This window comes from Corylus avellana, chromosome ca1 (genome assembly GCF_901000735.1).
Source record: "Corylus avellana chromosome ca1, CavTom2PMs-1.0".
NCBI lineage: Eukaryota > Viridiplantae > Streptophyta > Magnoliopsida > Fagales > Betulaceae > Corylus > Corylus avellana.
The window spans coordinates 27,895,157-27,905,433 of record NC_081541.1 but is presented as its reverse complement, the minus strand read 5'-3'; the positions used below and the strand labels follow the sequence as shown (position 1 = coordinate 27,905,433).

The 10,277-nt window shown below is 35.4% G+C and overlaps 1 long non-coding RNA gene across 1 annotated transcript; it reads left to right on the top strand.

The window, feature by feature from the left end:
* Positions 1-6,365: 6,365 nt before the first annotated feature.
* Positions 6,366-7,275, top strand: LOC132168121 (uncharacterized). Its single transcript, XR_009438760.1, has 2 exons — positions 6,366-6,507; positions 6,953-7,275. It is a non-coding gene; the product is annotated as an uncharacterized LOC132168121 (long non-coding RNA).
* Positions 7,276-10,277: the final 3,002 nt, after the last annotated feature.

Here is a 10,277-nt window from a genome sequence, read left to right as displayed (position 1 = left end):
TCTGTGTTGTCGCCTCCTTTGCCCAACAGCAAATAGACCACCTTTGATGCGAACATCTCCGTAATGAACTCCCGCTTTGTCAAGAGGGATTGAGAGGGGCCTGCCCCTTTTGCGGGTTTAGGTCCATTCCCCGAGAGGAAAACTATATGTTCACAAGGGAAACAACGGCTCACCCATTCTTGAGTATTTTCATGGCACGTGGAAGGGAGAAGAGACGAGAGGAGTACGACAAATCCATAGAATTGTCAAGTGGTGTGTGGGGCATTCAAAGTATTTTGGGGTGTTGTATTTTAATGATGAAGAACACCACGCTTATTGTGGGGTGTTGCCTTGTTTTGATCTTTAGGAAGGGCGCGTGGAACGAGTTGATAGGGCATCCGAAGGACCGTGGAAAGAATCGGCTAAATTCGAGGTCGAATTCTCTCCAACCAGGGGAGGATGATGCAGATCGAGTCGGTCAAGAGTTCCCGTCCGAACGCCCCTGCGAATGGATGCTTCTGTCCGAATTCTTCAGTGACCCAATTTGCATCACCATCCCTATGGTGTAAGACAGTACAAGATGCATAGTGATTAAGGATGAGCTTAAAGCTCTTAATGGATTTATAGTCCATACCTGTTGGGATGGGGTATCCTTGCACACACTCCTGATAGATACGACCTACATGAATGTGGAGGTGCTTTCTCCTATGAGACTTGGGTAGGTCTCCAGAGCGCTCATGAAAGCCATTTCTATGGTATAAAAGATGCAGAGTGAGTGAGGATGAGTTTACAACTCTTAATGGCTCCATAGTCCCTACCTTTTGGGATGGAGTGTTCTCTGCACACATTCTTGATGGATGCCACTTATGTGAGTGTGGAGGTGGTGCCACCTCCTATGAGACTTTGGCAAGTATCTAGAGCAATCATGAAACCCAGAGGCGCATGGCCTGTATAAAGCGCCAACCCGTTATAGAACAACCCAATTTTTTTTTAATTTTTTTTTTAATTTTAATTGTATTTAAATTTTTTTTGGAGAGCGTTATCTGGGTGATGAGTTTGGTCAACTTGTGGATTTGGTTAAAAGATTCTAACTCTACAACGATTAATTAATTTCCTACTTATTTATCCTAGATGCGGTTAAAACCTTCGGGTACCATATCGATGCATGCTTTGAATCTCATTCTATTTTAATGTTTGTAACATGTGGGAGATTGTTGTAATATGTGTGTTACAAACTATTGTTTTTTTCATAAGCCCTTTTATTCTTTGTTTAATATCTCCTAGTGTATTTTTTTTTTCTTAAAAATAATTTTTTGACCGTTGGTCATTAAAGGCTATTATGTTTTCCATACGTTTTTTGATCATGAGTTGTTAAACCCATTGATTTTTCTTTACCGTTTGGCCTTAAAAAATGAAGTGGCTTAAAATTGTAACATACTTGATTGATGTGAGAAAAAAAAATAAAAATGTTTTGTATGAAAAAGTGAAAAAAAAATTGTTTTATAGTGATTTTTTTATTTGAATGGTAATAAAAAGTAATTGATATGATTTAAAAAATAAGAATGTTGGGTGTTAATTTTGAGATGAATAGTAGAAGGCCATCGGCAAACATAGCCTAAAGGTTCTAAGAATCTGGTCATGATATGATGCAGCGTGACTTAATGGGTTGCAACGAATAACAACAATAAGGAATAGATAGTTATTTCTAGATCTTGATTCTATCAAGTAATCTAAGAAATCTTTTATAAAACGTTAGATACTCTCTAAGTTTTGAAGGAAAACAGAAGAACGCTCAACTCTAAGGCTTCTTATTGAACAAAACTCATATATAATCAACAACTACGTTCTAAGGTCTATATATATATAGGCCCCTAAACCCTAAACCCAATAATAATACGAAATAAAGTCGGAATCAGCAAAACTGTGCGGCATGTCTACAATCTCGTCAGGACGGGATTGCAGACGAGCCTTTCTGTGACTCCTAGTGATCTCTCGTCTGAAATAGAGTCCGGACGAAGTTACAGACGAGCCTCTTTGGTTGCTCCTCGGTTGCAATCTCCTCCGAACGAGATTGCACACGAACCATTCTGCCCATCTTTATAGTCTTCGATGTATGGCCCATTTTGACCTAGTAAATATTAGAATTAGCTGAACCACGTGAAACATGAATTTTTACATGTTTGCATTAGCTTTCTAACGCTACCAAGCTTGCTTCAATTTGATGTATGAAACTCTAGATATAAAACTTTTAGTTAGACTAATCAAGTGCGAATCATCGCTCTTTTTTATAGAATATTTAGCTTTCCGGTCTAATTTATGAAAACTAGAGCTATGAAAATAGAAAACATTGGCTATATATAGGACAAAGCTGTAGTTGGGTGCTGTAGGGCATTTAATTAATTGTAAGTTACAATTAGGTATTGGTCATGTCTCAAAATAATATATATTTATTAGACACGTGGTATGATCTAGTCGAAGATCGAGGACGCAGTCGCATTCCATTGGATCAGAAAGAGACTCCAACGAGCAAAAGATGGGAAGAAAAAGCCGATCAAATTAGTAGGGTTTTGATAATCATGCATATACGTACACTGTCACACCTCATTGAAAATTATCTGATGAAACGTGTGTGTCTGCTTTTAAAGATCTGTCGGATGAAAATTGTCGTCGAAGCTATTGACGAAGGCTGCAGTTTTTATGGGTAGGTCTTAGAAGATATATCTTGATAGCTACGGCCATTGGGAATACATTAAACGTTCCATTGAGATACTTGAACGTTCGGAATTCGAAAGATGGGTACAACATCAAGTTATTTATGGGTAAATCAGTTTGTTTATTTTATGAGATTACAATATATAATGTTAATTATAATTTGGGTGTTGGTTTATAATACACGATTTATTGAATAAATGTATATATTTATTTTGGTGCATTATAAAGGAGTAGCTCAACTGGTTGGGGACCATGACTTATAAAGCGGAAGTCACAAGTTTAAATCTCTTTTCTCTTGTGCCGACATGTAAAAAAAAATAAAAAATCCAAATGTTTGGCCAATTCAACACGCCTCTTTCCTCTCATGTATGCCTTTGTAGTACTAATAAGCTCGCTAATAGAAACTGATGAGTTGAAGACAAAATTTCAGTTGAAAATTCATCGTTCAATTATTCAAGTGTTGTTATATAAGCTGTAGTTTGGTCTAAATCATTTTCCACTTTAACAATGATCAATAGCTCATTTCATCATCCATGTATTTAACAATCAAAATATTAAAGCTCTTAAGCAGACATACATTATCATGCAGACATAAATTAGTGTACAAAATTTGGGAGTATATATATATACATACTTTTTTGCATATCTCAGGGACTTCTAAGTTCATTTTGATACTACAGAGAGCCAATTGTAAATCTTGTAAATTGCAAGGAATGATTTTGCATTTTTCCAAAAAATTTACTCTGTTTGTAACTTTTAGGCCCCACAAAAAGCCATATAGCCGAGAGGAGCCGTAGAATCAAATATCTTGGATTCGATTATGAACTAGGAGTTTTAATTTCTTAAATATTTTATATTATATTCTTAATTATTTCTTGTCATTTTGTATTATCATACTAGCTCTCTATTGGTCTTTCCATATATTTAAGCTTCAATTAATTTAACTCATTAGAATTGTTAGGGTTGGAGCTAGTATTGTGCTCCTTGAATCATATTAGATAAATTAACTGCTCATGCATGATGCATGTGATCCACTTTTAGGGTTGAATACTGTCCAAAAAAATGTTGTTAGATGTACTATAACTTTTGTTACAAGTTTCTTACAAACTGACATGATAGTCCATATGACATTTATCACGTGATCAACTACCAAATAATTAAATTTATCTATTAAATTTTGTTATTTAATTTTTCACCATTAAAATATTGCCACATGAGTTTGTAAGGTCAGAATTGCAATAAAAGTTGTAGTAATTCTTGCATTTTCCTAATCTATATCAATATTGTATGAAATCAAGATGTGTATAATTGTTTTAATAATTAAGTAGCTAGCTTTTCTTATTATTTGACTATTTTTATAGTTCATGTAATATTAAATTAATTTAGATGCTGTCATTTAATTAGTTAGAACTGATAATATATACAAGGAGTATTTTAAGTGGTTTTTTATGTCAGACACTTAAAAGACAAATCACTGTTATCCACCTAAAATATATCAAGTCAATCAGTGTAATAAATGAGTGTGAATAGTAATATTACTAACTCTAATACAATACTAGCAATTTGAATGGAGAAAAATTAGCTGGTTTTTAGTTTGAAATTTCTTTTATTAGTGACAATGATCTACTATTGGACTTATCCATGCATCATGCCTTTAATAATCAGAAACTCCTAATTACCATGCAGTAGTACTTGTACGGAACATGATCTCTCCATTTTATTTGAACTGTAAAGTATCTAATTAATTATATTAGATGGGTACGTATTTTTGTCTTTTCACTTTTTGAGAGGACAAAAATACTACTCAAATATAACTAATCCGATATTCCCAATTCAAAATCATCCTAATTCGTACCTCTTGAAGGGAGGAATTAATACGTTTGGAAGCATTAATTGTAAATCATACGGAAGTTTGGTATATTGCTCAAATGGGAGTTGATATCATTGACAATGCGTCACGGCCTAAAGCCCCTACTATATATTTCGTCTCATGCACGCAAGGAAGCGTGACGCTAACCACAGATTCTTAATTCCCGACCCTACAATGGCGGCGATTAATGGAGCAACCAACATTAATATTCAATCGTATCAGATACTTTACTAGCTAGTAATTACTCCAAGAGGGAAAAAAGGGAGGGATTGTGGGGCAATTATAAATACATCTTTACAAAAAGTTAGATGTACGAATTTCTACCCAGAGTTCGTTAGAGGCTGAGTTAAGAGTGATCATATGTTATGAGCTATAAACTGTTACTCTTATATTATATTTGTTAGTTTGATTATGTGCTTTGATTGAGAAGTCTATCGGAAGGATCCGGTAACGGAGAATCACGTTGATGAAGATTGTGAGCAAGGAGACGAGTTGTAGGCTTGTCGATCTTACAGAGCTAAGTTCTTGCAAAGAGTTGTAAGTATTTCTATTGTCAGTAATCTCTGCATAATCTTTTGATAGTAATTTCCCGAGATTGGCTGCCTCAGAGAGGTTTTACTTTTAGATCGGTTTTTAAAATCTTTCCTATTCGTGACCAAAATATCTGTGTCGGCCTCTTTATCACTTTACATATTTTGGTGCTTGAATTATTTATTGCTTCCTATTATTAATTCTGAATAAATTGTGATAAACAAAAGCTTGGAGTCAGTTAAGCGTTTTTCAAAATTGATTATGCAATCTGCAGAAATTTATGAGCAAGATGTGAATGCTCTAATTTTGGGTTTCAATTCACACCAACATGTTAAGATGGAGATGACTATGCAATCTGTAGAAATTTATTATCTTTTGTTCTTCCAGCCGGGCCGGTCGATCTTTCTTCATTGAATTAAGTGATTAAATTTACCTATTAAGAAGGTGATATTTGCTCATCCAACTGAACCCAAGGAACGAAGAGACTACGTTCGCCACTTTTGTGGCTGTATATGATAATTATCTTCAGTAGTACTACGACTGAACTTGATGAAATCGGCTGAATTTTCTGATGCTTTTTTTTTTTTTTTTTTAAAAAAAATCTTCGATCTTATGCTGTTTAATTGCATGCATGTGTTGTTAATGCATTGGAGTAAATGTTCTACTGCATATAGCTGGCCTTGCCAACTGATTATAATTATTATAATAAATTTCTTTTGGTTTTGGATAGAAATTTCGTCGGAAAAACCAATGGGATGGATTAATGAAGCTACGTACAGATGATCAGATGGTCATATATATATATATATATATATATATATATATATAATGGGAAAAAAGGATATAGAACATGGTATCAAATAGCTAGCTAGTGACAATGTAACCCGCCGTTAAAAGAAGTATGACTTTACTAGAATGTTTTTTGATACGACAAATTACTAATCAATTTTTTTGTATTTAAGATTTGATTAGGGATTTAATTAAGGATGATGAAAAAAAGGAACTGAAAAAATAAATACAAAAATAAATGGGTACATGTTCTTTTGTTTGAAATCTTGTTTAAATATCCCTTGTTAGCCCCTATCATTTCGTCTCATGTAGATGACATGGAAGCCCGACGCCAGCCACAGATTCGTCACAATCCTAGATAGCTACAAGGGCGGGGGTCATGATTAATGGAACAACTTACAATTAATGGGATTTATTAATCAATCATATATTTCAGATAATTACTCCAAGAGGGAGGGGGAATTGAAGGGTAAAAGGGAAAGCCTATATATACGCTTGCACTCTCTTCTCAAACCTCCAAGCAATACCTCTCATAGCTAGAAGCCCTTATAATTAGCCCATCGCAAGCAAGAGCCTAGCTATCTACTACCTCGCCTTCCCTTCAATGGCTTCGCTTAATGCATCTTGTAAGTGCATGCATCTTCCATCATTCTAACTTATTATTTATGTTTAAATCTAATTTTCTTGTAAGGCATGAGTCTGTCATGCATGAATGGAAAACAGGAAGAAGAATATATATATATATATATTTGATCACTTGATTGGTTGAACCACCTCTAAAGGTCTTCGGCCCATGCATTATGAGGCCTCATGGCCTTATGGTGGTTCAGCCGCCTCTTATAACCAGCTTGGGGTGATTGTTGATGTTTTAAGGTAGTTATTGGGTGTGCTAGAGTCTTTTTGCTATCTTTGAAATGTTGATGTGTCAGCATGTAATTGGAGGGTGTAAAATAAGAGTTTTACCCCATTCTTATTGAAATTAGACTCTTCCAATTTGAATTTGTAAGTCTTCATCATTCTAACTTGTAATTCTTATTGTTGTTGCAATTTCTATTGGATGTCCTCGTAAAGCAACGGCACCGGCATCGGCACCGGCTTGCACTGGCACCAAAACAGTCACCGGCGGTGACTTCAGCAGCACCCACTTCGGCAACACCACCGCCGGCAACGTCACCAACAGCGATGCGATCCGTCCATAGTTGGTTAAGCTTCCATTATCAATAATATTGCCTGTAATCAAATATAGGCCGTGTTAAGAAGGTTGTATTATCTACAATAAGGCCAATTATCAAATATGGTGTGTTGTAAGGCCAAGAATCAGATTTGTTGTATTATTTGGAACATATATTGAAGCTTGTATTACCGATAATAATTAAGGGCAATAAGTTGTGCTATTTGTATCATAGAAACTTGTACTGGCAATGATAAAGCCAATAATCAGATAATTTGTACAATTTGTAAATGTTGTGCTATCAAGGATAAGAACAATATTAATCATCCATAAAAGTTCACATAGGGGTTTCAACTAAGGCACAATATAATCCCAGGCTATAAAAATACATGCCGGAATTTGGTTGGGCTCAACTATACGTACGTTGGGCAAACTCGCGGAAATTTAGTTGAAAATATTTTGTTCCTAACATTGATGCTTTCCCAAATAAATTCTTCATTTCAAGTAGTGACAAGAAAAGAAAACATGAAATGTTTAGTTGAAAATATTGGGTTTATTACATCGGGTAGAGCATACATGATAATTATGACCTATTAAAGTATTAATTTTTTACATCAATTAAAACTTATAGGCGTTGGAACTATACTTAACCTTCTCACAAACCAAAACTATATTTTTATAGTGTAATAACAGAGGAAACCACTTATTTGCTTACAACAAATACATTTTTATTTCTGCATATGAATAAGAGCTCATTTCATAGTCAACTGTAAGTCTTAGACTTACGCAGCATTTGCGGCTTGTCAAGTTATTTATTTTAAGAAGACCCATTTTTAAGGGACGGATGTTAAGAGTCTCGTTTGTAGTACGAGGTTTGATTAAGGTAAGTATATTTAAATTTAGTCGCTCCAAGTCTATGATTGATTATAATACATGAATATTTTATGATTTTAAGATATCTTAGATATGTCATTTTCACATTCCTTTAGTATTTACTTTGATTATGCTAGATGGGTGATTCCGTAGGTAAGTTACGAGTTAACTAATTGGAGAAAAAGCCCAAAATGGTTAAAGGCAGTTTTGGGGGTGTTATAGTTGGCTTGTCCTAAAAGACTGTTTTGAGCTCAATCCTGTGCCCACAATCGATTCCCAGTGTAAATGCCTCTCTACACAGAAAAATCAGAGAGATAGAAGAGAGATTCAATTGCATTTTCTCATACTGTTTTGCAACGTCTTTTCACGCACACAAAGAACGCGGCGACTAACCATCTCTTTTTACAGACTAAAAAGTGCGTTCGGCATTAATATTTCATATAAAAAGAGCGACTTTAAGTCAAATCATATAAAATTGATTATGCAATCTGCAGAAATTTATGAGCAAGATGTGATTGTTGTTCTAATTTTGGGTTTCACGCCATGATGTTAGGATGGGGATGACTATGCAATCTGTAGAAATTTATGTAAAATATAAAATAAATTTTTACATAAGCTGGAATATGGGCTTCTTGGCCTAATAATTAAGCACTAATTATCTTTTCTTCTTCCTATCGGCCGGTCAATCTTTCTTCATTGAATTAAGTAGTTAAATTTATCTTTTAATTAATTAAGTGATATTTAATTTGCTCATCCAACCCAACCAATGAAAGAGACTACGTACGTTCGCCACTTTTGTAGCTGTATATTATAATTATCTTCAGTACTACTCAACTTGATGAAATCGGCTGCATTTTCTTATTTATTTACTTTTTAATTTTTAATTTTTTTTAATCTTCTGATGCTGTTTAATTGCATGCATGTGTTGTTAATGCATTGGAGTAGATGTTCAACTGCATAATATAGCTGGCCTTGCCAACTGATTATAATTATTCTAATAAATTTCTTTTGGTTTTGGATAGAAATTTCGTTGGAAAAACCAATGGGATGGATTAAGGAAGCTACGTACAGATGATCAGATGGTCATATATATATATATATATAATGAAACATCCCTTGTTAGCCCCTATCATATCGTCTCATGCACATGGCATGGAAGCCTGACGCCCGCCACATATTCGTCACGATCCTAGATAGCTACAATGGCGGTGGTCATGATTAATGCACTACAAGAAATTAGCTCTTTAGGGGCGACTTTAAGTCGCCCCTAAAGACCCTAAAGTGGACGCTGTTGGCAACAGCGTCCACTTTTCGACCCTAAAAGTGTCGACCCTAATAGTCCGACCCTAATGATCAAACATCTGATCATCAGGGTCCACTTAAAAGTCGACCCTAATGATCACTTTTAGCGTCCACTTTATCGCCCCTAAAAGTCGCAATGTTTGGACCCTAAAGATGATGTAAACGGGAGCGAAAGTCGACCCTAATAGTCAAGCAATAGCGTCCACTTTTAGTTAACCATTAGCGTCGACTTTATGGACCCTAATATCCCTTTTAAAAAAATAATAATAATAACTATTAGCGTCCAAATAAGAGTGGACGCTGATAGTTAAACCATTAGCGTCCACTTTTGTGGACGCTAATGGTCCTAAAAAATTAAAAAAAAAAACTAACTATCAGCGTCCACTTAGAGTCGACCCTAATGATGACTTTTAGCGTCCACTTTATCGACCCTAAAAGATACATGTGTTTGACTCTAAAGATCGATGATATACACAAAAGAATTAGTCGACGCTAATAGTTGACCATTAGCGTCCACAACTGTTGACGCTAATGGTCCAAAAATATTAAAAAAAAAATTGACTATCAGCGTCCACTTCAAAGTGGACGCTGATTAGTTGACCATTAGGGTCGACAATTGTCGACCCTAATGGTCCTTAAAAAAAAAATAAAAAAAAACTGCGATCGATCGCACACTTGTGTGCGATCGATCGCATCATCAGTAGGTTTTCAAAATTTGGAGATCGATCGCACTTGGAGTGAGATCGATCGCAATTTTCCGAAAACTTACTGATGCTGCGATCGATCGCACTTGGAGTGCGATCGATCGCAGCATCAGTAGGTTTTCAAAATTTGAAGATCGATCGCACTTGGAGTGAGATCGATCGCAATTTTCCGAAAACCTACTGATGCTGCGATCGATCGCACTTGTGCGATCGATCGCAGCATCAGTAGGTTTTCGAAATTTTGGGATCGATCGCACCTGGGGTGCGATCGATCGCAGCATCAGTACGTTTTCTAATGATTTCCAGTTCAAGTGATTCTCAATTCACACAAAGAACATCAAAAAAG